The sequence below is a fragment of the Saccopteryx bilineata genome, chromosome 5 (assembly GCF_036850765.1).
Source record: "Saccopteryx bilineata isolate mSacBil1 chromosome 5, mSacBil1_pri_phased_curated, whole genome shotgun sequence".
In the NCBI taxonomy this organism is placed as follows: Eukaryota; Metazoa; Chordata; class Mammalia; order Chiroptera; family Emballonuridae; genus Saccopteryx; species Saccopteryx bilineata.
The window spans coordinates 208505446-208530228 of NC_089494.1; the positions used below are offsets into that span (position 1 = coordinate 208505446).

Here is a 24783-nt window from a genome sequence, read left to right on the forward strand (position 1 = left end):
ACAATAAATCTTACATAGATATATTTGAGGAAATTGGTATTTGAAATGAAAAGTGAAATTATAAATTTTATTTTAATTTTAAAACATTAATATTAGTGAACTAAAATACCCACTAGGATGTTTAAAGAAATAAACTATATACCAAATGCTTGAAAGAAATCTGTTATTGGTGAAAAAAGTTACACAACATTGGAAATGTACCTAACTACATTTTTGCTTTTCTAAACCTAGGTTTTATGTCTAACTAGTTATATCATTGAAAATAAGAAAGGAGTAAGTAAGATTATGAAACAGATATAATATGCATCATTATCATTCAGAAATGTGGAGTTTTGGTGTAAACTATATGGAAATCAAGGAAATGGATGCAGGTAAGTCCAATGTCCTACATCAAATTTTTTATAAAATATCTGGGGGAAAATTATATTTTGGCAACGAAGGTATTATTACTTTTATATGAAATAACAAAACACAACCTTTAAGTGAAATTTATATACAATTAAGCATGCACTTTAGAAAAGAAAATGAAAGAAGTTTAGAATCAAGGAAATGTAACAGCTCTTGTGTGAGCTTACATCTAAAATCAGAATAGAAGTAAATTCCTTGAAAAAGAGTACAAAATGGGTATTAGTTAAGAGGTAGATTAAGCTGTATGTGAAAAAGACACAAGATTACAGTGCATTAAACCTTTTATATAATTTCTGATTGATGTATATAGTTCTTTTTTTTAATTTTAAATAATTTTATTTATTTAATGGGGTGACATCAATAAATCAGGATATACATATATTCAAAGATAAGAAGTCCAGGTTACCTTGTCGTTCAATTATGTTGCATACCCATCACCCAAAGTCAGATTGTCCTCTGTCACCTTCTATCTAGTTTTCTTTGTGCCCCTCCCCCTCCCCCTTTACCTCTCCTCCCCACCCCCCTGTAACCACCACACTCTTATCAATGTCTCTTAGTTTCACTTTTATGTCCCACCTACGAATGGAATAATGCAGTTCCTGGTTTTTTCTGATTTACTTTATTCGCTTCGTATCATGTTATCAAGATCCCACCATTTTGCTGTAAAAGTTCCGATGTCATCATTTCTTATGGCTGAGTAGTATTCCATAGTGTATATGTGCCACATCTACTTTATCCAGTCATCTATTGATGGGCTTTTTGGTTGTTTCCATGTCCTGGCCACTGTGAACAATGCTGCAATAAACATGGGGCTGCATGTGTCTTTACGTATCAATTTTTCTGAGTTTTTGGGGTATATACCCAGTAGAGGGATTGCTGGGTCATAAGGTAGTTCTATTTTCAGTTTTTTGAGGAACCACCATACTTTCTTCAATAATGGTTGTACTACTTTACATTTCCACCAACAGTGTATGAGGGTTCCTTTTTCTCCACAGCCTCTCCAACATTTGGTATTACCTGTCTTGTTAATAATAGCCAATCTAACAGGTGTGAGGTGGTATCTCATTGTAGTTTTAATTTGCATTTCTCTAATAGCTAAAGAAGATGAGCATCTTTTCATATATCTGTTGGCCATTTGTATTTCTTCCTGAGAGAAGTGTCTGTTCATATCCTCTTCCCAATTTTTTATTGGATTGTTTGTTTGTTTGTTGTTGAGTTTTATGAGTTCTTTGTATATTTTGGATATTAGGCCCTTATCTGAGCTGTTGTTTGAAAATATCAGTTCCCATTTAGTTGGCTTTCTGTTTATTTTGATATCAGTTTCTCTTGCCGAGTAAAAACTTCTTAGTCTGATGTTGTCCCATTCATTAATTTTTGCCTTCATTTCTCTTGCCTGTGGAGTCAAATTCATAAAATGCTCTTTAAAACCCAGGTCCATGAGTTGAGTGCCTATGTCTTCTTCTAGGTACTTAATTGTTTCAGGTCTTATGTTTAGATCTTTGATCCATTTTGAGTTAATTTTAGTACAGGGGGACAAACTGTAGTCCAGTTTCATTCTTTTGCATGTGGCTTTCCAGTTTTCCCAGCACCATTTATTGAAGAGGCTTTCTTTTCTCCATTGTGTGTTGTTGGCCCCTTTATCAAAGATTATTTGACTATATATATGTGGTTTTATTTCTGGACTTTCTATTCTGTTCCATTAGTCTGAGTGTCTATTTTTCTGCCAATACCATGCTGTTTTGATTGTCATGGCCCTATAATAGAGTTTGAAGTCAGGTATTGTAATGCCCCCAGCTTCATTCTTTTTCTTTAGGATTGCTTTGGCTATTCGGAGTTTTTTATAGTTCCATATAAATCTGATGATTTTTTGCTCTATTTCTTTAAAAAATGTCATTGGAAGTTTGATGGGAATTGCATTAAATTTGTATATTGCTTTGGGTAATATAGCCATCTTGATTATATTTATTCTTCCTAACCAAGAACAAGGTATATTCTTCCATCTCATTATATCTTTTTCGATTTCCCTTAACAATGGTTTATAGTTTTCATTATATAAGTCCTTTACACTCTTTGTCATGTTTATTCCTAAGTATTTTTTTGTTGTTGTTGCAATCGTGAAGGGGATTATTCTTTTGAGTCCATTCTCAATTGTTTCATTGTTGGCATATAGAAAGGCTATTGACTTCTGTATGTTAATTTTGTATCCTGCGACCTTACTGTATTGGCTTATTGTTTCTAGTAGTCTTTTTGTAGATTCTTTGGGGTTTTCGATGTATAGGATCATATCATCTGCAAAAAGTGATACCTCTACTTCTTCTTTTCTGATATAGATGCCTTTTATTTCTTTGTCTTGTCTGATTGCTCTGGCTAGAACCTCTAGTACCACATTAAATAAGAGTGGAGAGAGTGGACAACCCTGTCTTGTTCCTGATTTAAGGGGGAAAGCCTTCAGTTTAGTGCCATTTAATATGATGTTAGCTGATGGTTTATCATATATGGCCTTTATCATGTTGAGATATTTTCCTTCTATACCCATTTTGTTGAGAGTCTTAAATATAAAATTGTGTTGTATTTTATCGAAAGCCTTTTCTGCATCTATTGATAAGATCATGTGGTTTTTGTTCTTTGTTTTGTTGATATGGTGTATTACGTTAACCATTTTACGTATGTTGAACCATCCTTGAGATTCTGGGATGAATCCCACTTGATCATGATGTATTATTTTTTTAATATGTTGTTGTATTTGATTTGCTAGTATTTTGTTTAATATTTTAGCATCTGTATTCATTAGAGATATTGGTCTGTAGTTTTCTTTTTTCTGTGCCATCCTTGCCTGGTTTTGGTATGAGGGTTATATTGGCCTCATAAAATGTGTTTGGAAGTATTGCTTCTTCTTCAATTTTTTGGAAGACTTTGAGTAGAATAGGAACCAAGTCTTCTTTGAATGTTTGATAAAATTTGTTGGTATAGCCATCAGGGCCTGGAATTTTATTTTTTGTGAGGTTTTTAATGTTTTTTTCTATTTCTTCTCTACTAATAGGCCTGTTTAGGCTTTCTGCTTCTTCTTGACTCAGTCTAGGAAGGTTGTATTGTTCTAGGAATTTATCCATTTCTTCTAGGTTGTTGAATTTAGTGGCATAAAGTTTTTCATAGTATTCTACAATAATTCTTTGTATATCTATGGTGTCCGTGGTGATTTCTCCTCTTTCATTTTGGATTTTGTTTATATGAGTTCTTTCTCTTTTTTCCTTGGTAAGTCTTTCCAGGGGTTTGTCAATTTTGTTGATCTTTTCAAAGAACCAGCTCCTTGTTCTATTAATTTTTTCTATAGTTTTTCTGTTCTCTAATTCATTTATTTCTGCTCTGATTTTTATTATCTCCTTTCTTTGGCTGGTTTTGGGTTTTCTTTGTTCTTCTCTTTCTAGTTCCTTAAGGTTTGAAGTTAAGTGGTTCACTTGGGCTCTCTCTTGTTTGTTCATATATGCCTGAAGTGATATGAACTTCCCTCTTATCACTGCTTTTGCTGCATCCCATAGATTCTGATATGTCGTATTGTCATTTTCACTTGTCTGTATATATCTTTTGATCTCTGCACTTATTTCTTCTTTGATCCATTCATTTTTTAAAAGTATGTTGTTTAGTTTCCACATTTTTATCGGATATTTTTCCTCTTTTTTGCAGTTGAATTCTAGTTTCAAGGCTTTACGGTCAGAAAATATGCTTGGTATAACTTCAATGTTTCTGAATTTGCTGATGTTGCTTCTGTGGCCCAACATATGGTCAATTCTTGAGAATGATCCATGTACACTGGAGAAAAATGTATACTCAGTCACTTTGGGATGAAATGTCCTGTAGATGTTTATCATATCCAGGTGCTCTAGTGTTTTATTTAAGGCCACTATGTCTTTGTTGATTCTCTGTTTGGATGACCGATCTAGAGCCGTCAGCGGTGTATTGAGGTCTCCAAGTATGATTGTATTTTTGTCAGTTTTTGTTTTAAGGTCAATAAGTAGCTGTCTTATATATTTTGGTGCTCCTTGGTTTGGTGCATATATATTTAGAATTGTTATGTCTTCTTGATTCAGTGTCCCCTTAGCCATTATGAAATGGCCATTTTTGTCTCTGAGTACTTTTGCTGTCTTGTAGTCAGCATTATCCGATATGAGTATTGCTATGCCTGCTTTTTTTTGGATGTTATTTGCTTGGAGTATTGTTTTGCAGCCTTTCACTTTGAATTTGTTTTTATCCTTGTTACTTAGATGAGTTTCCTGTAGGCAGCATACAGTTGAATTTTTTTTTTTTACTCAATTCTGCTACTCTGTGCCTTTTTATTGGCGAGTTTAATTTGTTTACATTTAGTGTAATTATTGACACTTGTGAGTTCCGTATTGCCATTTTATATCTTGCTTTCTGTTAGTATTGTGTCTTGTTTTATCCTTCTCTTTCGTTTTTCTATCTTTTGTTTTTATTTGGTTGTATTCCATACATCTTTCCTCTGTTGCTATCTTTTTTATCTCATGTGCTTCTGTGGTGGTTTTTTCAATGGTGGTTACCTTTAAGTAATGAAAAGGGTTCCTACCCTGTTCATTGTAGTGAACTATTTTGTGAGTACTTTTGCATTCCATCGTCCTTTGCTACTATTAATCTCCATCTTCTCCCCCCCTTTCTTTTTGTTGTTGTCACAGTTTAAATTTGGTTTTATTGTGTTCTTCTTGGAGCTTTTACTTGTGGTTTTGTTTTTTTTTGTTCTTTGTATCTGATTGGAGAACCCCCTTTAGTAATTCCTGGAGTGGGGGTTTTCTGATGATAAATTCCCTCATCTTTTCTGTATCTGTGAATGTTTTTATTTCTCCTTCATATTTGAAGGATAGCTTTGATGGGTATAGTATTCATGGCTGAAAGTTCCTCTCTTGCAGGACTTTAAATATTGGGGTCCACTCTCTTCTTGCTTGTAGAGTTTCTGCTGAGAAATCTGATGATAATCTAATGGGCCTTCCTTTATATGTTGTATTCTTCTTTTCCCTGGCTGCTTTGAGAATTTTTTCTTTGCTGTTGGTTTGTGCCAATTTCATTATGATGTGCCTTGGAATAGGTTTGTTGGGGTTAAGAAAACTCGGAGTTCTGTTTGCTTCTTGAACTTGAGGCTTTAGTTCTTTCCACAGGCTTGGGAAGTTCTCATCTATTATTTGTTTGAGTATGTTCTCCATTCCATTTTCTCTCTCTTCTCCCTCTGATATACCTATTATTCTTATGTTATTCTTTTTGATGGAGTCAGATAATTCTTGTAGGGCTATCTCATTTATTTAAATTTTTGAGTCTCTTTCTTCTTCTCTCTGTTGTGCCTCAAGTTGCTTGTCTTCTATTTCACTAATCCTCTCTTCTATCTAACCTGTTCTATTAGCTAAACTTGTTACTTCGTTTTTCAGCTCGTGAATTAAGTTTTTCATCTCTGTTTGATTTGTTTTTATAGTTTCAATTTCCTTGGATATATATTCTTTGTGTTCATTGAGTTGTTTTCTGAGCTCCCTAAATTGCCTTTCTGTGTTTTCTTGTATATCTCGGAGGATTTTTAGGATTTCTATCTTGAATTCTCTGTCATTTAGCTCCATGATTTTCAATATATTAAATTTTTTCTCCATAGATTTTTCCTCATCTAGCTGTGTTACCTCTCTTTCTTTTGTATCCATGATATTCAATTTTCTCTTCCTTAATGGCATCTGAGGGTGGTTTTGTTGATAGTATTAATGAGATTTAATAAAGAATAAAAAGTTAAAAAAATAAAAAATCGAAAAGAGTTGGTGTTTTTAAAAAAATTAATAATGAAATAAAGAAAAATAAAATAAAATACAAATTAAAAAAAAGGAAATTATTCCCCCCCTCTTTTTTTCCTCTCCTCTCCTCTCCCTTCTTTCTTGAGAAAATCTTGTGGTGAACTGTGAATGATAACAAACAATGCCTGTGATGGAAGGCCTGAATTGGGGAAAAGTAATAAAGGGGCAAAAAAAAAAAAAAAAAAAAAAAAAGAAAGAAAAAAGAAGGGGGTATGGACCCACAAAAAGCAAATAAGGAAAAAATTTGGGTCAAGAATAAAATGATTTGCTTTTAGGTGTTGGTTGACTAAGAGTTATGATGAGAGGAATAAGAGGGAAATAGAAAAATGGGGGGACAAATAAAAAAATTACTATTGTATTTAGTGGAACAAGAACTAGATAAAATGGAGAGCCAGGGATGGGAGCACTGCTAGTGAGTTAAAAAGGTGAAGTAAAAACCTCCCAAATGCCACAAACATAAGTTTGAGTCCCAGATAAGATAATTTGTTTGTTATTGAGGTTTGAATGAGAGGAGATGTAAAGGAGAAAGGAAGAAACTCATATAGAGGGGGAAAAGAAAGAGAGAGAGAGAGAGAAAAAAGAGGGAACCACTAAAAAAAGAAAAAAGAAAAAAGAGGAGATAGAGAGAGTTAAGGGTTTTGGAGTGCAACCCTCATAGAGAGAAAGGAAGAGGAAAGAAAAGATAATGGGAGATGTAACACTTATGGATAGTGTAGTTCAAAGAGAGGAGAGAGTAAGACCGGCAGAGAGTTAATCGGCCAAATTGGAGTAGGAAAAAAATATCAAGAATGAAGATAAGAGAAACAAACGAACAAATATAATAAAATGGCATAGGTTATAAAGTCTGCAGATAATTCTTGATTTTGAGAGGTTATCTTCTTGCTTTTTCTTTTTTCTCCCTCTTCCTGGTCGATGACTCTGTACCCCGGGTTCTTCCCCTTTGGCACGCTCAGGTAGAGGTTTGCAGTTGATAAGTCTCTATGGCAATGTCATGTATTGTGCTTTAATCTCACTGGAAGTTGAGGCTCATTAGCATTTATAGCCTCCGACAGTGAGAGAGTCCGTGTTCCTGGAGCCTTTCTCCTAGTCTTTTCTTCCTGAGTTAGTAGCCTGATAATCCAGCTATGGGGTTGCTGCTGCCTCTGCCTGGATAGTAAGAGGCTCAAAGAGCTGGCAACTCCCCACTCTATTTCCACTCAGCACAGGGCTCTGGGTAAGGCTCAGTCAGTTAGAGCTGCTAGCATAATCAGGCGAGCTTTCCGTCCACTCAAAGACCTCTGGCTCTGCCACTCTGTCCGGTAATACAGGCGGGCGCCCACTCCTGGGACGCTTGGAGGAAACTCTCGCTCACTATCTGCACGCGCAGACCAGGATATCCGGAGGGCAGTCTCACGCTCTGAGTGAAACCCTCAACCACATGGAAAAGTTGCAGCGTTGGAATTGGCTCTCGCTCTGTCCCTGTGCGTGGCTTTTGCAAGGCGCTGGGGTGGCTCAAGATTCCGCTTTGTCCCACACAAAGGCCCCTGACTCTGCCCCTCTGTGTGATAATACGGGCGCGCACTGCCGAGGCACTCGGAGGAATTTCTCGCTCACTATTTGCACGCGCAGACCAGGATATCAGGCCCGCCGCGTTTCCCTCTGAGTGAAACCCCCACCGGCATGGAAAAGTTCCACCGTTGGAATTAGTTCTCGCTCCCTCCCGTGTGCGGCTTTCCCAGGGCACTGGGTCTGCCCAGAGATTCCACTTTTGGCCCACACAAAGGCCTCTGACTCTGCCTCTCTGTGTGGTAACACGGGCACCCACTCCCGGGGCTTTGGAAGAAATCTCTTGCCCTCTATCTGCGCGCGCCGACCAGGAGATCGGGTAAAATGGCTGCCCCGCTTGTCTTTTTTTGTCTGGGTTTGACACGAGTGTTAGCTTGTATTGCCTGGGTTGCCACAGGAACAGTTTTTCCTCGGCTTGGATCTCCGTGCCACAGCCTGGTTCGGCCGTTTGTGCCGCGGCCTGGATCTATTCACCCCCTTTGCCCACCTCAGTTTCTATATTCACAGTTCCCAGAGAAAGCCACCCTGTTTAGGTTAGTGAGGAAGGCGGAGCATTTCTTACCCCCTATTTCCTTCGGGGTTTGGTTATATATTTAGCCAATTTTTCGCTCAACCATACCTTCGGGTGTATTGCAAAACATCTGGAGGCTCCAAGGATAGGTTTTTCTGTTTCTGGTTGAAGATCTTGTTGAGTTTTGGGGGAGATTTATCGGTATCGCTTCCTACCCCGCCATTACTCTCAATGTATATAGTTCTAAGATAGGGGGCCGAAGGCTGGTATGGGAGCTCTGCTCTATTAGATTCTTCAGAAACCCAGGCTTCTTCTGTTTGTTGTTTCTCTGTCTCTTGTTATTGCTCTTATCCACATGGTCCAAGTTGTCTTGCCACCAAGTCCAGCATCAAATGATAGCAGAAAAGTGATTCCCTTCCCTTTTAAGGACACAACCTAGAAGTCATACATATTGCTTATACTCACATCTCATTGGCCAGAACTTAGTCACATGGCTACATATTTTTTCTTTTTTAATTCACACACAGCATATGCAGCCTTTATCAACAACAACAAAAAGTTCCAAATGTACAAGTGAAAAACATCCAAGCTGTTGACATAGGCTTAACTAACATCAGCTAGTTTTATGTACAGTTGTATAAGTTCAAAAATCTATCCTATATGTTTATACAAAATTTGTTTATGCATAGGTCTTTACATAGGGTCTCTACATTTATTTCCTCAGAACCATTACTTTTACAAAAAAAGGAAAGACTATTTCCAAGATTGACAACACTGTGCATTTTGTATTCAGACTATGTAGGCAGGCTCCATTCAACTGGTTATGATCTTCCACTAAGCAGACCACACCAGATGCCTAGGTCCCCTACACAGATTTGCAGAGTGCTCCAAAGTAAAAGCCTGTAAACCAAGCAGAGTCCTGACCAGGGTGCCACCGTAGGTCCAGGGTCAGGTGAGCCTGCCTGCCCTGTTCACTGTCCATATTCTAATTCAGCTACGCTGATAACTTTGTGGGCACGATAAAAAGCTGGGAAATGTATTCTCTAATCTAGTTTACATGCACCAGCTAAAATTCTATTCCAATGGAAGAAGCAGTGCCTGTGACTGTGAGTAACCTGAAATTGAAAAAGGAAGAAAAAACACACCTGAAGAGAGAAAGTTGCTTGTGTATTTGTATCGAGACCATTGGGCTCTGAGGTCCATGTTGCCAAATTTCCCAGGATAGTGCCAGAGATTGGAGGTGGAGGTGAGAAGGGGATTTCTGCGAACTTTATGATAATATACAGGCTCTTAGAGACAGATATGGCTTGTGATTTAACTAAGAAGTGACATCTATAGTGAGGGTTATTTCTAGAAATTTGGAACCATCTCTGTCTATATCAGAGCTTGACTTTTTAAGAGAAAAGCTGCCATATCCACAGCCTGCATTTGGGACTGAGATAGAGTCCAACAACTACGTGTCAACTTTGAGTGTGGTTCAGAGGAAGGGAGGAGAGGAAGAAGTTGTAGATGCTAAATTTTATTTGATTAGAACCTTCTGAATGAGATTGATGGAAAGTAAGAAAGTCTTAGCATAAAAATTATTTCTCTGAGATTGAAGAAGGAGGGTTGTTTAGTAAAAAACAGCAAACATTTAATATATTTCAGAATTAATTTAGAGGCTTAACACGAACTTTAATTTTCAGAATGACTATGAATTAGGTACCATATTTACTGTCATTTTGTAGATGGGAAAAATGAGGTACCAAGTTATTAATTAATTTTCTCAAGGTCTCATACATGATTAAAGTTGGAATTGGAGCCTAAGCATTTTGGTTCCAGTATTTGTATATGTAACAGTTACACTGTGCTGTCTCAGCAACATTTTCTTAAGAAGGGAAATCATCTCATGTTAATCCCCGACCAGCCTGTGCACAGTTGCCTGGTTGGAAACACAGTTGTTGCACTTAAAGCATAGGTTGGAAAGAGAACTTGATTATGAGTTAACTGGGTGAAAGCAAGAGTGAAGGAGTTTAGGTGGAAACAAACATTAAAGGTTATAAAATATATGCCCTGCAGCAAGGAGCATCAAGCCAGAGTTCAGAGAGCCCAGGCAGCAGAAGCAGATGTTTCAGTTATTATCTATTTCATTACCAAAGATGGGCTGAACTCCAACAGCACACTTAGCCAAGTGCTGGAAAGTTTTAGTTTTGTCACTTCTCTGTGCCTTAATCTTTGTAACTGTAAAATGGGAATATCTCTTCTCCTCACAGGCTTATTTAATTAGAATAAATACTTGAAAGTCTTTGGATGATTTAATCATAGTATTGAATGCACTTCCTCTCAGTAGTCACACACATTGTCCCAGTGGTGAGGACAGGAGTGCCCAAATAAACACATCTGTGTTTGACAGATTCCAGAAAACCAAGCAAAAGCATGAACCATGGAGAGATGAGTGGGGACATGTAGAAAGGCATATCTCTACTACAGAGATTGCTAGTTGTTTAGTGATTGGTTAATGAGTCTCGGAACCTGAGCAAAGTCTGGCCTTAGACTTTCTGACACATAATCAAAATTCCATATTTAAGATAACAATCATAAAGATACTATAACCCTGACCCTGTAGGATTCTAGGTGTGATAGGGCCAGCCTCCCTGGCTTTCCCAAAATAATTGGCACAGAAACATTTTGGAGGTGTTTGGCTTTGGATTGAGGCAGTGGTCCTTAATTTGGAGTTTTTCTCTGTGCATGGATGCTTAACTATGTGTGGGAGGTAGCATTGCCAAGTGGTGGTCATGGAGATCCAGGCTCCTTCAGCTTGACCCTGGTTTCTGGTTCCTCTGGTAAGCCAAGTGACTTTGAATAAATGACTGATTCTCTAAAAACTTCAGTTTCCTTATTTGTAAAACTAAGATTAGATGTCTTGCTTCTTAAGATTGTTGGGAGGGTTATAAAGGCTTTAGCACTGTGATGGACACGTAGTAAGTACTCAAATCATGTTAGCTATTATTTTTAATATTATTACTTTTAGGGGCAAGTCTGATTTTTGCCTGACTCCTACTCACTCTGCAAGGGGCTATGATGGGTTTGCAGCAATACTGGCTACCCAAGTATTTTCCAAGAGCATCTGCAACAATGCGAAGGGTAAATTACCCAAACTGTACCTTCATGAGACCTAGGCATAGAAATGTAAGTTAGTTAAAATGATCTGTAACAGTTTTGAAGTTACTGGCACATCTTGAGGAATAGACTATCTTGATCCTTCTGAGAAAACTTTGCAAATGCTCTGCTATAATTGTATGCAAATCTGAGACTTGGCACCAGCACATTTCCGTTTCGCAAATGTGTCTAAATAAATTGATCAGCCTTGTCCAGCGATGTGGGTATCTCCAGCCATTAGTATTCGGTTGCCTCTGGGCTGATTTTTTCTAGCCCCAGTGTAATTCCAGGCAGCATGCCATTGTCTCAAATGCATTTCTGATTGATTTTCTGCCTAACAACTGACAACTTAAATTTTCAGCGGGAGGTCTGAGCTCAGTCCCCATTTTTTAATGCTTCATAATGTAATGTGATCCTGATGCATGGTTCTGAAGAACAACTGGCTTTTGTGATGGAAAAGAAAGTGTAGCAGTTGGTTCCCAAACACGCACTGACTTCTTCCATATGGATTACATTACTGTAAATTAGAGAAGGGCAGGGTCCCAGAAGAGGGTGTTTGCTTTTATGGGAAAGGTCAGGATTTAATTCTATTATTATCTTCTTGTTTATAAATTAAAGAACTCTGCTCCCATTTGGACTCACTGGTTTATAAAAAAACTTGGTGAAGGTGGTTGCATAATCTACTTGATTCCTCATGAGTCTTTCAAGTTGCACTTTCAGACCGGATTTTAACCAGGTATAAAATGTCATAACTTGCTTAGCAGTCAGTTTGGTGATTAATGACACAACTTCATTTTATTTTAAATAGATTGATTTTAGAGAGTTGATTCTAATTAAGTTCCTGAAGGTTTCTCCCACAAATAGTTGCATTTAGTATTCAAGTCCAAATCATTCACGAAGGATAGAAACTTCTTGGACAAACCTCCTAGTCAATCAAAAGGATTACCAAGATATTGATCCCAACTATCAAATCCCCAGCTGTTGGTAAAAATGTAAGAGTATGGTTCTAAATGACCACAGTTGAGTGACACTTGAGTTTGATTTTCACAGAGGTTCCTGTTAAGTGGCAGATGGAATGCCAGTTGGCTTGACTACAAGTTCACTGGAGTCTGAGTTCTACTTAGGTGGCAAACCAAAGAGAATCTATGACAAAACTATATGGTAAATTTGTATAATGGCAAACTCACATTAATTGGTCCCTTTGGATACGTATATCAAAGTCTAATGTTTCATTTCCTTGCCCGTGTTCATTCTGCTTCCCAGTCTGGACAGTTTTTCCAATCCTCTTTCCATGTCTATATCCATCCAAGTCCACTGCAACCTATTGTGAAGTCCTCCCAGATACTTTGACATACAATGACCTCTTTTATTTCTCATCTCTTAATACATTTGTGGTCTGCACCTCCAACCCAATTTATAATTATATTATTCATTATATATTCCTCTTATTAATGTGTGTACTTTGGCTTTTCCTCCTTGAAGCACACTTCCTTGAGGACAAGGGTGTTATTGTGTACCATCCTTCTAACCTTGTTTCTTTGATAGTGTCCAACTCAGTGCCAAACATTTGAAACAATGTAAATATTTCCATTTCTATCTAAATGTAGCTTAAAGCATAACTATCAAATACTTTTGGAAAATATTAATATGTGCAAGTTTATATTTTAAGCCATTATTTGCTTAGAACTTATTTAGAAATGAACATTTTGCTGGGTAACTTGCATATTCATGTAGGAGAGAGGATGACACAGATAGGGCTATGGAGAAGGATGAAAAATGGTGGTGTTTTTTTTTAACTTTATATTGTTGCCACCATTTTCCCAAATGTATTAGAGCAGGCTGTGGACAAAAGGGCACTGTAATAAATCTAACCGAAAGTAACCTCACAAAGTAATTTGATCATAGGTTCCTAACTGGACAGGTCATAGGGAGTAGTCAGCCTCAGGCATATAACTTCTTTAGTAAAAGATTTATCCTTGCTTTAGGCAAGCCCTATTTTTCTTGAGCATTTAGGTTTACATGCCTTTGAAATACTGTACTTCTTTTTCAGACCCCGTGGAAGTGTAACCACCCTCAAGAGAGCTCAGAATCTTAACTATCCCATAATCCAACCCCCTGTCTTGTTCTCTTGTACCATCATGTAGTCTTTCTTATGTTCCCATCTTAATTCTAGATTTAGACAAGAACTTGCAAAACTGCAATTCCTGAGTGTTTGAGTTCTTGCTTTCTGGCATTTGCTATCAGTTTGGCTCAAATAAACTCATAAACATTCTCTACAAATTGGATGTTTCTTACATCTACAAGACATGGAAGATCGATTATCACACTGGATGTTTCAATCGAGAGAATTTAATGTAAAAACCTGGTTAAACAACCACTGGAAACTGAAAAAAGAGACAGGGGACACTAGGATGGATGGTACTTGAAGAAGCAGTCAAATCCCCACACTGGGTAAAACAAGGGAAGCATTTGGGGTGATCTAAAGCTGGAAGTTGGGAGATTTCCCAGAGAATTGCACTCAGATCTCTGAGGAAGCCTAGGTGGGATTGTTCTGAGGATGCCAACAGAAGGTGCTGCCTCCTGAGACCAAGTGCCTCTGCCAGGGTACAAAGCCATTGCTGAGGGGCACTGACCCAAAGAGCAAGCAACAGGAAGAACCAGACCTTCTCCTCTCCTCCATCTGTCCAGACTCCCTCTAGTGCCCCCTGTTGGTATGAACCTTTCAGGAACAGCTGGCAAAGGAAGAAAATCATTTTCACAATCCCAGTACCAGGACCAGAGGAGAGCAGGGCACATGGATTTGGAGTTGGGAGTTAATAGCTTTGCATTTGGTACAAACAGTAATAATACACATTGCTTTCCTCTGTCATGAGAAGGTGAGGAAGAGGATGAAGATAATAAGAACATACCTGAGGCACAAGTAGGAGACAGACAGGCTCTTCAGTGTTTGCCAGAACCAAAAAGCAAGGAGAGGGGAGCAGTAGTCACATGGCCTTTTGCTGACGGCCCAGTTGGCCATACCAGACATCAGAGGGATCTATGAGCTCTTTTATTTTTACCTTTTTCTTATACTTCTAATGAAAATGACCTTCCATGGCTAATCTTTGGGGCTTCCCTGAAATTTACAGCAAACATGCACTACTATCTCACTAGCGTCAAAGAGTTTGGGAGCCCCCTCTATCTTCCCTGGACAGGAGTGTGACAGAAACACCAAGGTGATGCTTTGGGCATGTTACACTAATCTGAAAGAGCTCTGACTGATTCAGTCAAACATTAACAATCCCTGAAATTCACCTATTCAAAATTCCTATTAATAGTTACTGAGTTTTGATTTCAACAGGAAAACACACTCATAGAAGTATGATTATTCTTTCATTATGATTTACCTACCTCAAATAGAATCCATCACCTCTATAAGAGGCTTTTTTATATTAAAATAAGCCTAAGGTAATGAAAACATCTATTATGAATCATATAAATAAGATAAAACATACTGTCTAAATTTCTGGATGGGAATTCTCCAAACAATGGAGAGTTAGGAGCTGTGAGAGTGTCAGAAGGCCTTGCACATGGTGAGCACAAAAGTCAATCCATGACTTGCATCTCTACTGAACACTCTGTTGCTATACCAGGCACCCTTCTCATCAACAAACTGAGTACATTCACTTCCTGAAGAATCCTGATGAACATTTCTTAATAATGAAAGTGCATGACTTCACTATAAAAAATCACCTTAAATTTCTAATTTCTAGGGTTGAAACTTTAGCACAATGACCTTGCATTCAATTTCTTTTTTTTCTTCAATTAATTGTGTTTACATAGATTCTAGGGTCACCTTGAATGCATCTCCACCTTCCCCATATTCCCCTCAACATCTTAATAATGAAAATGCATTTCTCCATTGTAAAGAATCACCCTGAATTTCTCTGTTTTCTATGGTTAAAATTTTAGTATAATGACCTTACATTCAATCAAACTGTGGTGTATGAAGCACTGTTTTAAATTTTTTTGTGGATCAGGTCATTTAATTTTCACATCCCTAAGAGAAGATGTTTATATTAATCTCCATTTTGCAGCTAAGAACACTTAAGCAGAAAAAGATTAAGGAATGATTTCCAAGGTCATACAGAGGGCAGAGTCGGGATTCAAGCCCAGGTAGTATGGCCTGAGAGCCCATAATCTTACACACTATGCCACACTACCTTCTGGGGACACTATTCACTTATACAGAATGTTTTCTTATTTATATAATTGTTAGCAAGGAGACTGCTTTGCTAAAAGATAACAATTATATTGTTGGCAAAATATACCAGTTACTCCCAGAGAAATGTCCTATGTGTCCCCGTTTTAGAACATACTGGTACCCTCTAAGGTTATTCTTAGATATCTAAGAAGGAAGAGGAGAAAGAAGGAATAGAGCAATTGGGCACCTGTCATGTAAGCAAGTCTGTCCTAGGCATTTTTGTATATTCTATAAGTTAGATATTAATGAACTTGTTTTCAGATAAGAAACACGAGGCTCAGAAATATTAAAAAACTAGGTCAAATCATTGAACTAATAAATAATGGAGTGGATATTTGAGTCAATAGATCTTGAACATGCATGTTCTAGCCACTATTCATACTTTGAGTTTCTTTCAAAAATTATTTAAACCTTTGACAATTCTTATACTTCAAATAATATAGATCTTGCGGAATAAGCAACAGAGGAATACTTTATTTATATTCAGGCTTTAATTTTGTTTCTTCTTCTCTTCATGACATAAGCCACGACTACCACCCAAAACTGTAGTGTGAGGCCCCATCTTTCTTCCTCAATATGCTTATTCTAATTGGAATCCACAGAGGTCATTCTCTTGCTGTACTTATTAATTTAGGTGTCATTTACAACATTGCCCTATTAAAATTGTGGAAGTTATTAACTTGGACTTTCAAATCAGGTTTTTTATTTTTTTTTTGTAGCTCTCCTCAAGGCAACCCTTATTTTCCCAGTAGCACAACTATGTATTTTCAGTGAGTGGTCATAAATATTGAAGAGTTAGTTCCTAGCTAATTTAAAATAATAAAGGATGGAACATCCTTCAGATTTCATTCTGATCTAATTTTGGTTGAGTAAGCTGTTTGCAAAGGTCATATCTGAAAAGAACATCATAAAGAGCTCTAAGGGGAGTGTATTTACAGGTTTGGCTGTGTGTGTGTGTGTGCGCGCGCGCGCGCGCGTGCATTCCTACCTTTGTAAAAGAAATGATAAATTAAAGGATGAAGGCATTAAAATAATGAGAGAGAATAAAATACCCAATTCCTTTTTCATAGTGCTGGATTGTAATTGTAGATATTCACCCTGATCACCTGAAGCTCTGCAGGTTCTGGGGGTTTCTGAATTATCAATGGAAGAATAAAATGCTCTTCACTTGGTTTTATGGTCGTTATGTTTCTTTATGGTCACAAACTCTACAGGGTAGAGATTGTACAAATTTTACAGATTTAGTAATGTTATTAACAAGATATTTTAAAATCCAGATGACCCTATCCTACGACTTTTTTGAATTAAATGAGGCTTAAAGCATGAATAAAATAGCATTATCTAACATACTTGAATATTCTAACTTTTATGTCTTTACTATACAGCTGTTATTAATGCCAACTTAAGTGTTTCTCTCATTTAGTTTTTTCCCCCATTCCACTGCTACCTACTTAGTGCACTTCTCTCTCTCTCTCTCTCTCTCTCTCTCTCTCTCTCTCTCTTTCTGTGTGTGTGTGTTTAATTGTAAACGGGCTTTTTGCTAGCACATGTAGTTCCATTGCTGGAATTAGGGAAAGGCGCCCCCTCTGGGTAGAGTTGTTCTTGCTTTACTTCCTCTCTCAACTAAGTCCCTTTCTGTAAAACCCATGCAACTATATATATTTGATGATAAATTGTGAAATATTTGTAAGTCTTTAAACACTTATGCCTGAATTAGCAAATGATCTCATGATTGTTCTCCTTGCCTTCAGCCCTTTGCCATTCCAATATATTTCATAAAGCTTTCATTATCCTTCATTTTCAAATGGCTTTGCCATCTTGTGTCCTTCTGCAATGCCCTCAGTGTCTCCCTAGGGCTGGCAGGCAGAGTGCCAGCACTCGCCTGAGGATGTGTTGTAATCATGTCAACACTGCGGAATGAAGAAAGTCTTTCTGGGAATTGATTCCAAAGGGCTTTGGAATATAAGGGGGTTTTATTTCTAAAGTATAAAATCACCTCTTGTATTGCTTTCTAAGAAAGCTTTTAACTATCAAATGATTTGATAGATTCTTTTTTTCCTACCTGACAGTAATCAATGAGGCTTGTCATTCATACTATTTTTATTCCAGTGCTGTTAGCAACTCTCTTGTTGTTTGTACATTTCATCCTTTTTCCTGCCACAGACAGAAGTTGACAGAGTTAATAGGCCAGGACATGGTGGGAGACTCCAATGTCTTTGGATCTTTGGGCTACTGACTTTCCAAAGGCCTAAGGAGCCGCGGACTGGGAGCTGGTGTGACCTTTCTAGAACATCATTAAGGCACATGACACCACCAGTATCTTGGCAGCATCTAGAAAATTTGATTAGAAACCCACTCAAGGCCAGTGTTTTCCCATCGCCTTTCAAGTCTATCTCCTTGGTCTCAGCAGAGATTTGACAAGTTGCTTGCTTGCTGGTTAGAATGCGGAGCCATACAGTTTCAAGGGAAATAAAAGTCTGCCTTGGAGCTATTCAGTTTGTTCTTTTGTGACTATTACAGCTTTGGAGTGATTTTAAAATTTGCCTTTATTTACCTGGTGTTTCTTTCATGAATCCTGTAAGGGGATGAAATATTACACTCTTTGGCTGAGGCAAGGCTATGCAGATCTAATGAGTCTTCCTGAGACAATCTAACGATGCATGTTTAGTTTCTAATCCTGCCTCTTTTGTTAGGCTTGGGTACATTATAGTGTCACGTGGTCATCCCACCATATGTAATGGTTGACTGATCCAAGTTCTCAAATGGGACATTTTAAACAGAGCAATATTTTCCTCAATGTGTATTTTCATCCTCCCCCTCTCTCACCTCCTTTCTTTTACCTTCCCTTCCTCTTACCCCCATTTAAAAGAAAGAATTAGCTTCTTTTATAGTAGGGTTGGCATCTTACCCATAGGAATAAAACTTGACTGTTTGCCATTAATTTTGGTTAGATTCTTTCAAGTATCCACCACAACAGTATCTAGCACATAGTTGGCTCTCAGTAAACACCTGTTGAATAAATAAATACCTGTTGAATAAATTAATCACACTGGCAACCAAGTGTAAGACAAATACCTACATTTATATAACTCTGTCTTCTTTGCCCACTTATCTTTTGGAAGCAATAATGCTACAATTGCATTTATCAGGGGAGGGGAGGGGCACAAAGAAAACAAAACCAGATAGAAGGTGACGGAAGATAATTTGACTTTGGGTGAGGGGTATGCAACATAATCAAATGTCAAAATAATCTGGAGATGTTTTCTCTGAACATATGTACTCTGATTTATCAAAGTTACCCCATTAAAACTAGTAAAAATTACATTTATCAGCAAAGATTGAGAAGGTTACATTTGAATTGAGAAATCTGAGACTTCATATCCGAATTTATGATCAGATATGAAGGGCTTAGAACAACAGTTTGCTTTCAGATATGCTCGGCAAAAAAAACTGTATGTTAGATAGAAGTCAAGAAAACTGTGTTCTAGCTCTGGTTCTGTGGCTAAAAATCTATGATCGCTTATGCTCTGGGGGCCTTATTTGCAAAATGAGAAACTAGCATCAACAAACAACCTGTACTATCTTCCATCAAAGAATCATTGACTTTGTAATCTTCAGTAAAGAACAAGAAGAGACAGGCTTTTAAAATTCCTCTTCATGAAAAATGTTAGCTGTCCGTAAACAAAAGAGCAGTTACTAACACACTGTACTCAGGATAGTTCTGAATTGCTCTTCTACTGGAAATATGTGTCTTTCCAGTCACCTGCATTAGAAAAATGTGGTTTCTATCCTTGTACTGTCTGCTAATTATATTGAAAAACTGGGAAGGAGATAAGAGCAGAAATCCTATTTTTCTGAAATATGTCTTAAGAGAAAAGAGAAAATTAATTTGATCTGTTGTTTTGTTGTCAGGAAAATGTTTATTTAATCCCTTCATCACACAGTCCCTATTACTCCTATTCTTTTCAGCTTCTCAGTTCTGCTTCAGATACGCAAATGGAATTTCCAGATGGTTACCTTCTCTAAGGTGGGGGCTTCTTTCTTCCTTCAGCGATTTTTACCTTCTTTCTTTCATGTGCAATACGTTTCCTTACATACTTGGCCTTTAAAAATTTTTTAAGTTTTAAAAATAATAGCTGCTATTAGAGAAATGCAAATCAAAACGGCAATGAGATACCACCTCACACCTGTTCGATTAGCTGTTATTAGCAAGTCAGGTAATAGCAAATGTTGGAGAGGCTGTGGAGAAAAAGAAACCCTCATCCACTGTTGGTGGGAATGTAAAGTAGTACAACCATTATGGAAGAAAGTATGGTGGTTCCTCAAAAAACTGAAAATAGAACTACCTTATGACCCAGCAATTCCTCTACTGGGTATATATCCCCAAAACTCAGAAACATTGATACGTAAAGACACATGCAGCCCCATGTTTATTGCAGCATTGTTCACAGTGGCCAGGACATGGAAACAACCAAAAAGCCCATCAATAGATGACTGGATAAAGTAGATGTGGCACATATACACTATGGAATACTACTCAGCCATAAGAAATGATGACATCGGAACATTTACAGCAAAATGGTGGGATCTTGATAACATGATACGAAGCGAAATAAGTAAATCAGAAAAAAACAGGAACTGTATTATTCCATACGTAGGTGGGACATAATAGTGAAACTAAGAGACATTGATAAGAGTGTGGTGGTTACGGGGGGGAGGGGGGAATGGGGGAGGGAAAGGGGGAGGGGGAGGGGCACAGAGAGAACAAGATAGAGGGTGACGGAGGACAATCTGACTTTGGGTGGTGGGTATGCAACATAATTGAATGACAAGATAACCTGGACTTGTTATCTTTGAATATATGTATCCTGATTTATTGATGTCACCCCATTAAAAAAATAAAATTATAAAAAAAAAAAAAAAAAAAAAAAGGAAAAGTGCAAGACTCTAGCTGTGCTGGCCCATGTAGTAGCCACAGCCACATGTGACTAAATTTAAATCAATTAAAATGACAAATTCCATTGTTGAGTTCACTATCCAAAAAAAAAATAATAATAGCTGCTAGTTTGGGTTTGTTCTTCAATTAATACTTGACACTTGTGAGGATTGTTTTATTTCCATGTCCCAAGTGCCACCACCTTCTCAGTAGAAATCTGCATCTAGAGGTTGACTGAGGATATTCTGCCGGTCAGTGCTAGGTCAGTGACACTGACAAGCCCACCATACTGATCTTTTTTGATTTAGTTAGGACTCCACAGCATCCCTTGGTCCCTCAGCTTTTGTATAATTTGGGTGAGAGGGAGGGGAGATAATTGTGTTGTAAACCTCTCTAGTTGTAAATTTTTCTTCACTGCTTAAACTAGAGCTTGGCAAAGAGAAGGGAGCCGACCCTAATCTTTGGGTAATTAAAAGGCACTGGCAGTACTCAGGGTGTATTCTTGGGGTTTTTGAAGGTAGAGCTACTGTGCTTACATTCTAGCTATCTCAGGGTCAGGCTGCCTTGATTATCAAACTGGCCCTTTAAGGGATCTCCCACGTTCCTGTGTCCTACACCTCAGTTGTAGTGCTGTGCTAAGTGGAGAAAGCATATACTCTACCTCCAAGCTGTGCCCTAGGGCTAGAGCCTCAGGTGTTGGTTAAAACTCAACAACTTGGGATATTGGTATCCCTCAAAAAATGATACAGCATGATCTCAGGCTAAATGTGCCCTATCTCCTAAACAGAAAAGCCCCTGGTTTCACTGCTTGTGGATTTTTGGCTATAGCTGCCATCTCCCCAAGTTTCTTTTCTAGAGACAGCTTTTGAGAATGCACAGTTCCTCATCATCCCCATTCCCTGTGATTGCTTCCATTTGGTTATCTGGCTAGATCATAAAATACTTTCTGTGCTGTGAAAACATCTCATAGTACAAACTGTTTTCAGGAAGGTAAGTTATATGCGTGTGGTCATGTACTAAGCCAGCTTGCTATTTTTATCTTAAGGTTGTTTCTGTAACGATCACATTGCACATGCCTTTTCCAGTTACTCCATAATAGCTTTGTTTTCCCTTCACCACCAATCCCTTCTGCCAGAATTGCAGAGTGTCCAGGCCTGTGTCTTGTTCACTCCTCGTCCATCAAGGCAGAGAACTACTCTGACTACAACAGAGCCCCTCTTTCTAGTGCCTATTCCATGAGCATGCACATGCACATGCACATGTTTATTTACAATATCTAAATATTATAAACATTACATTGTTAAATAATAGACATTTCACCAGTCTTTGTTGTGAGTCAGTCTTAGGTTGTTTCTGTACAGGTGATAGAACCACTTATAAGCTTTAAATACGGTAAAAGGAGCCAGGGAGAATAGAGACCTGCTGTGTAGCTGGGAGGGAGAAAGTCCCTGTACATGGGAAACCAGGTGAATGCTATTGTCTAGACTCAAGGCCCAGGAACTGGAATAGAGAAAACACTCTTCCACTATGTCCAATGGAGCTGAAAAAGAAATAGTTTTTTTTTTTCCCTTCCAGATTTCTTGAGGTATAACGGACAAATAAAACTGTAAAATAGTTAATGTGTACAATGTGATGATTTGATATCAAACTCACAGAAACAGATGAAAGGAAATTAGTTGTCAGGGGAGAGGGAGAATAAGTTAAGATGGGTAAAAGGGTACAAACTTTCAGTTATAATATGACTAAGGTCTAATAATATGAGAAACAAATGTATAACATTAGACTATGGTTGATAATACTATATTGTATAATAGAAATAATTTTAATTCAGTTTCAGAATAGGAGTGTGAGAAAAACTGGTGATGGAAATTTGAGATACTTAAGGATCTGAAGTAAACACACACACACACACACACACACACGTGCGCTTAATTAAGATTGAGAAATAAAATAATAAACTAGTAAAGCCTGATTTAAAAGTTTAGGTGCATTAAACTTGTTTAAGTAACAAGACTTGGATATCCAATAATGTTTTTTTGCAAGTCACTCTGGTTGCCATTTTATTATTCAGAAACTTGCTGCCTAATCTGAAGCCCAAAGGTCAAATCAAAAGAAAACCTCTGATTATAAACTTTAAAGTAGACATACGGAGAAGTATTATGCTCTTCTCTCACATGTGACGAGGGCTGACCAGGGGCAGACAGAGCCATGGCTACGTGCACAGTCAGCTATGATGCGCTTGAGGCCACAGGTAGTCTTGGGTCTCAGCCAGTTGCAGAGCCAAGTAGTTAAATAGTAGCTGATCACTTTGTGATAAAGTCCAGGTTTGAGGAATTCTTTAGTGGCAATAGTGACTGTGTTGCCACTGTGAATGCAGATACATCATAAGTACTGTCAAATATGGTTATTTCATTATCATCATTGATTTTATGGTAGGCCTTATCTCTGAATTGGTTTTGTATTCTTGTTGATTCAAGAGTAGCTCTAATATTTAAAAATTACTCTGGAAGAGAAAAAAGGGCTCTTTTTTCCTTTGACATTTCATTTCCCTAAACTGGGCTCTCTTAGTTTACCAACTAGGGATTCTTTTTCTGCAATAGGAAGATTAGTTAACTAGCTCAGTCATATTTTCCCATAAATGGAACATGAGCTGTCTTGAAATATATTTTTAGAGACTGGAATAGTCTTACAGAATGTGAGTTCTGCACAGTGGGAAAGAATGACATGACCCTGCTAAGATTTGAACTTTGCTTTCTGTTGCCATGGTTACCATTTGATCATCTTATCTTGCATACTTGAAATCCAAAGGAACAAATCTAAATAATATCTTCTACAGAAGACAGGAGTCAAAATATAAAATATGTCGTTTCTTCTGTGAACAAATATGAACTATGTATGTACTGTAGGAAAAAATGCTCGCAGACAAAGAGGAATAGAAATCTATTTTGCCAGAAAATGCAAGATTTGGATTGGTCTTTATATTTTATTATTTAAAAAATGTAAGTTGCAGAGCTGTTTAGCAAATGTAAAGATATGATGATAAATGCAGTGGTTCACATGTTCCGTGGAGCATATTTTACCTCTATCTTGTTGCATTTAAAAAATCTTCTATAACACCTCATCCAATAACTTGTTATCTGAGTGACTGTCTGCAGGGACATTCTATTTCCTTAGCATTCTTTATTTTAAAAAATGAACCTGAGTCACTGGCCTCGCGTCCCAACAAGTTATCCAGCGGAGCCTCTGGCCAGGACCTCATCAAAATGCCATGGAAACCACGATGTTCACGTTTCATAAATTTTCTGGGGATAAAGGCTGCTTAACAAAGGAGAACCTGAGAGTACTCATGGAAAAGGAGTTCCCTGGCTTTTTGGAAAATCAAAAAGACCCCCTGGCTGTAGACAAAATAATGAAGGACCTGGACCAGCGCCGAGATGGCCGAGTGGGCTTCCAGAGCTTCTTTTCACTAATTGCTGGGCTCCCATAGCATGCAGTGACTGCTTTGTAATCCACATGAAGCAGAAGGGAACGAAGTAGGCAGTGCTGAGCAGTTTCTTCCACCCTGATAAGGGTTCTCCCAATGAGTCCCTTAAAAATTCTCTGCCCCCCAGCTGCCCACTGTATAAGGACTTCATGAACAGATTGGGACCCTTAGAAAATGTATAAGTAAAATCCCACTCCCATTTGACAAGAGAAAGAAAAGCCATTTAAAGCCAGATAAGCTTTTGATTTTTATATTGCTTGCATCCTCTTGCCCTCAATAAAAAAATGTCTTTTTTAGTTCAAAAATAAATCAACCTGAAAATGGAATAAATACAGGATTTATTTAAAGCTATAAATCTGATATTAAAATATGCTCATTCTAAAGCATTTGAAGCATGATCACCATTTTATCCATTCCCAACCATTTTGTGAGCCTAAGTTTATGACATCAATGGCCAGAGTCTTATTTTCTCAAAACTACTTTTTAATTAAATTTTAGAGAAAGAAAAAAATCATTTTAGTATACCCTTCAACAAACAACTTCTTAGAAAGAAGCATGATACCCACACAAATGTTAATGTTTCAGGATTCTTGACAATCATCACCTAACATTCTTATTTTATAGAACAGATTTTACTCCCTTACAGTTAATCATAACAAAGTTGCATGTTAAACATTTTATTTTTAT

At 37.6% G+C, this 24783-nt stretch overlaps 1 pseudogene; it reads left to right on the forward strand.

The window, feature by feature from the left end:
* The first annotated feature begins 322 nt into the window (after window positions 1-322).
* On the forward strand, window positions 323-24149 carry LOC136306629 (protein S100-A10 pseudogene; annotated as a pseudogene).
* The last annotated feature ends 634 nt before the right edge of the window (window positions 24150-24783 follow it).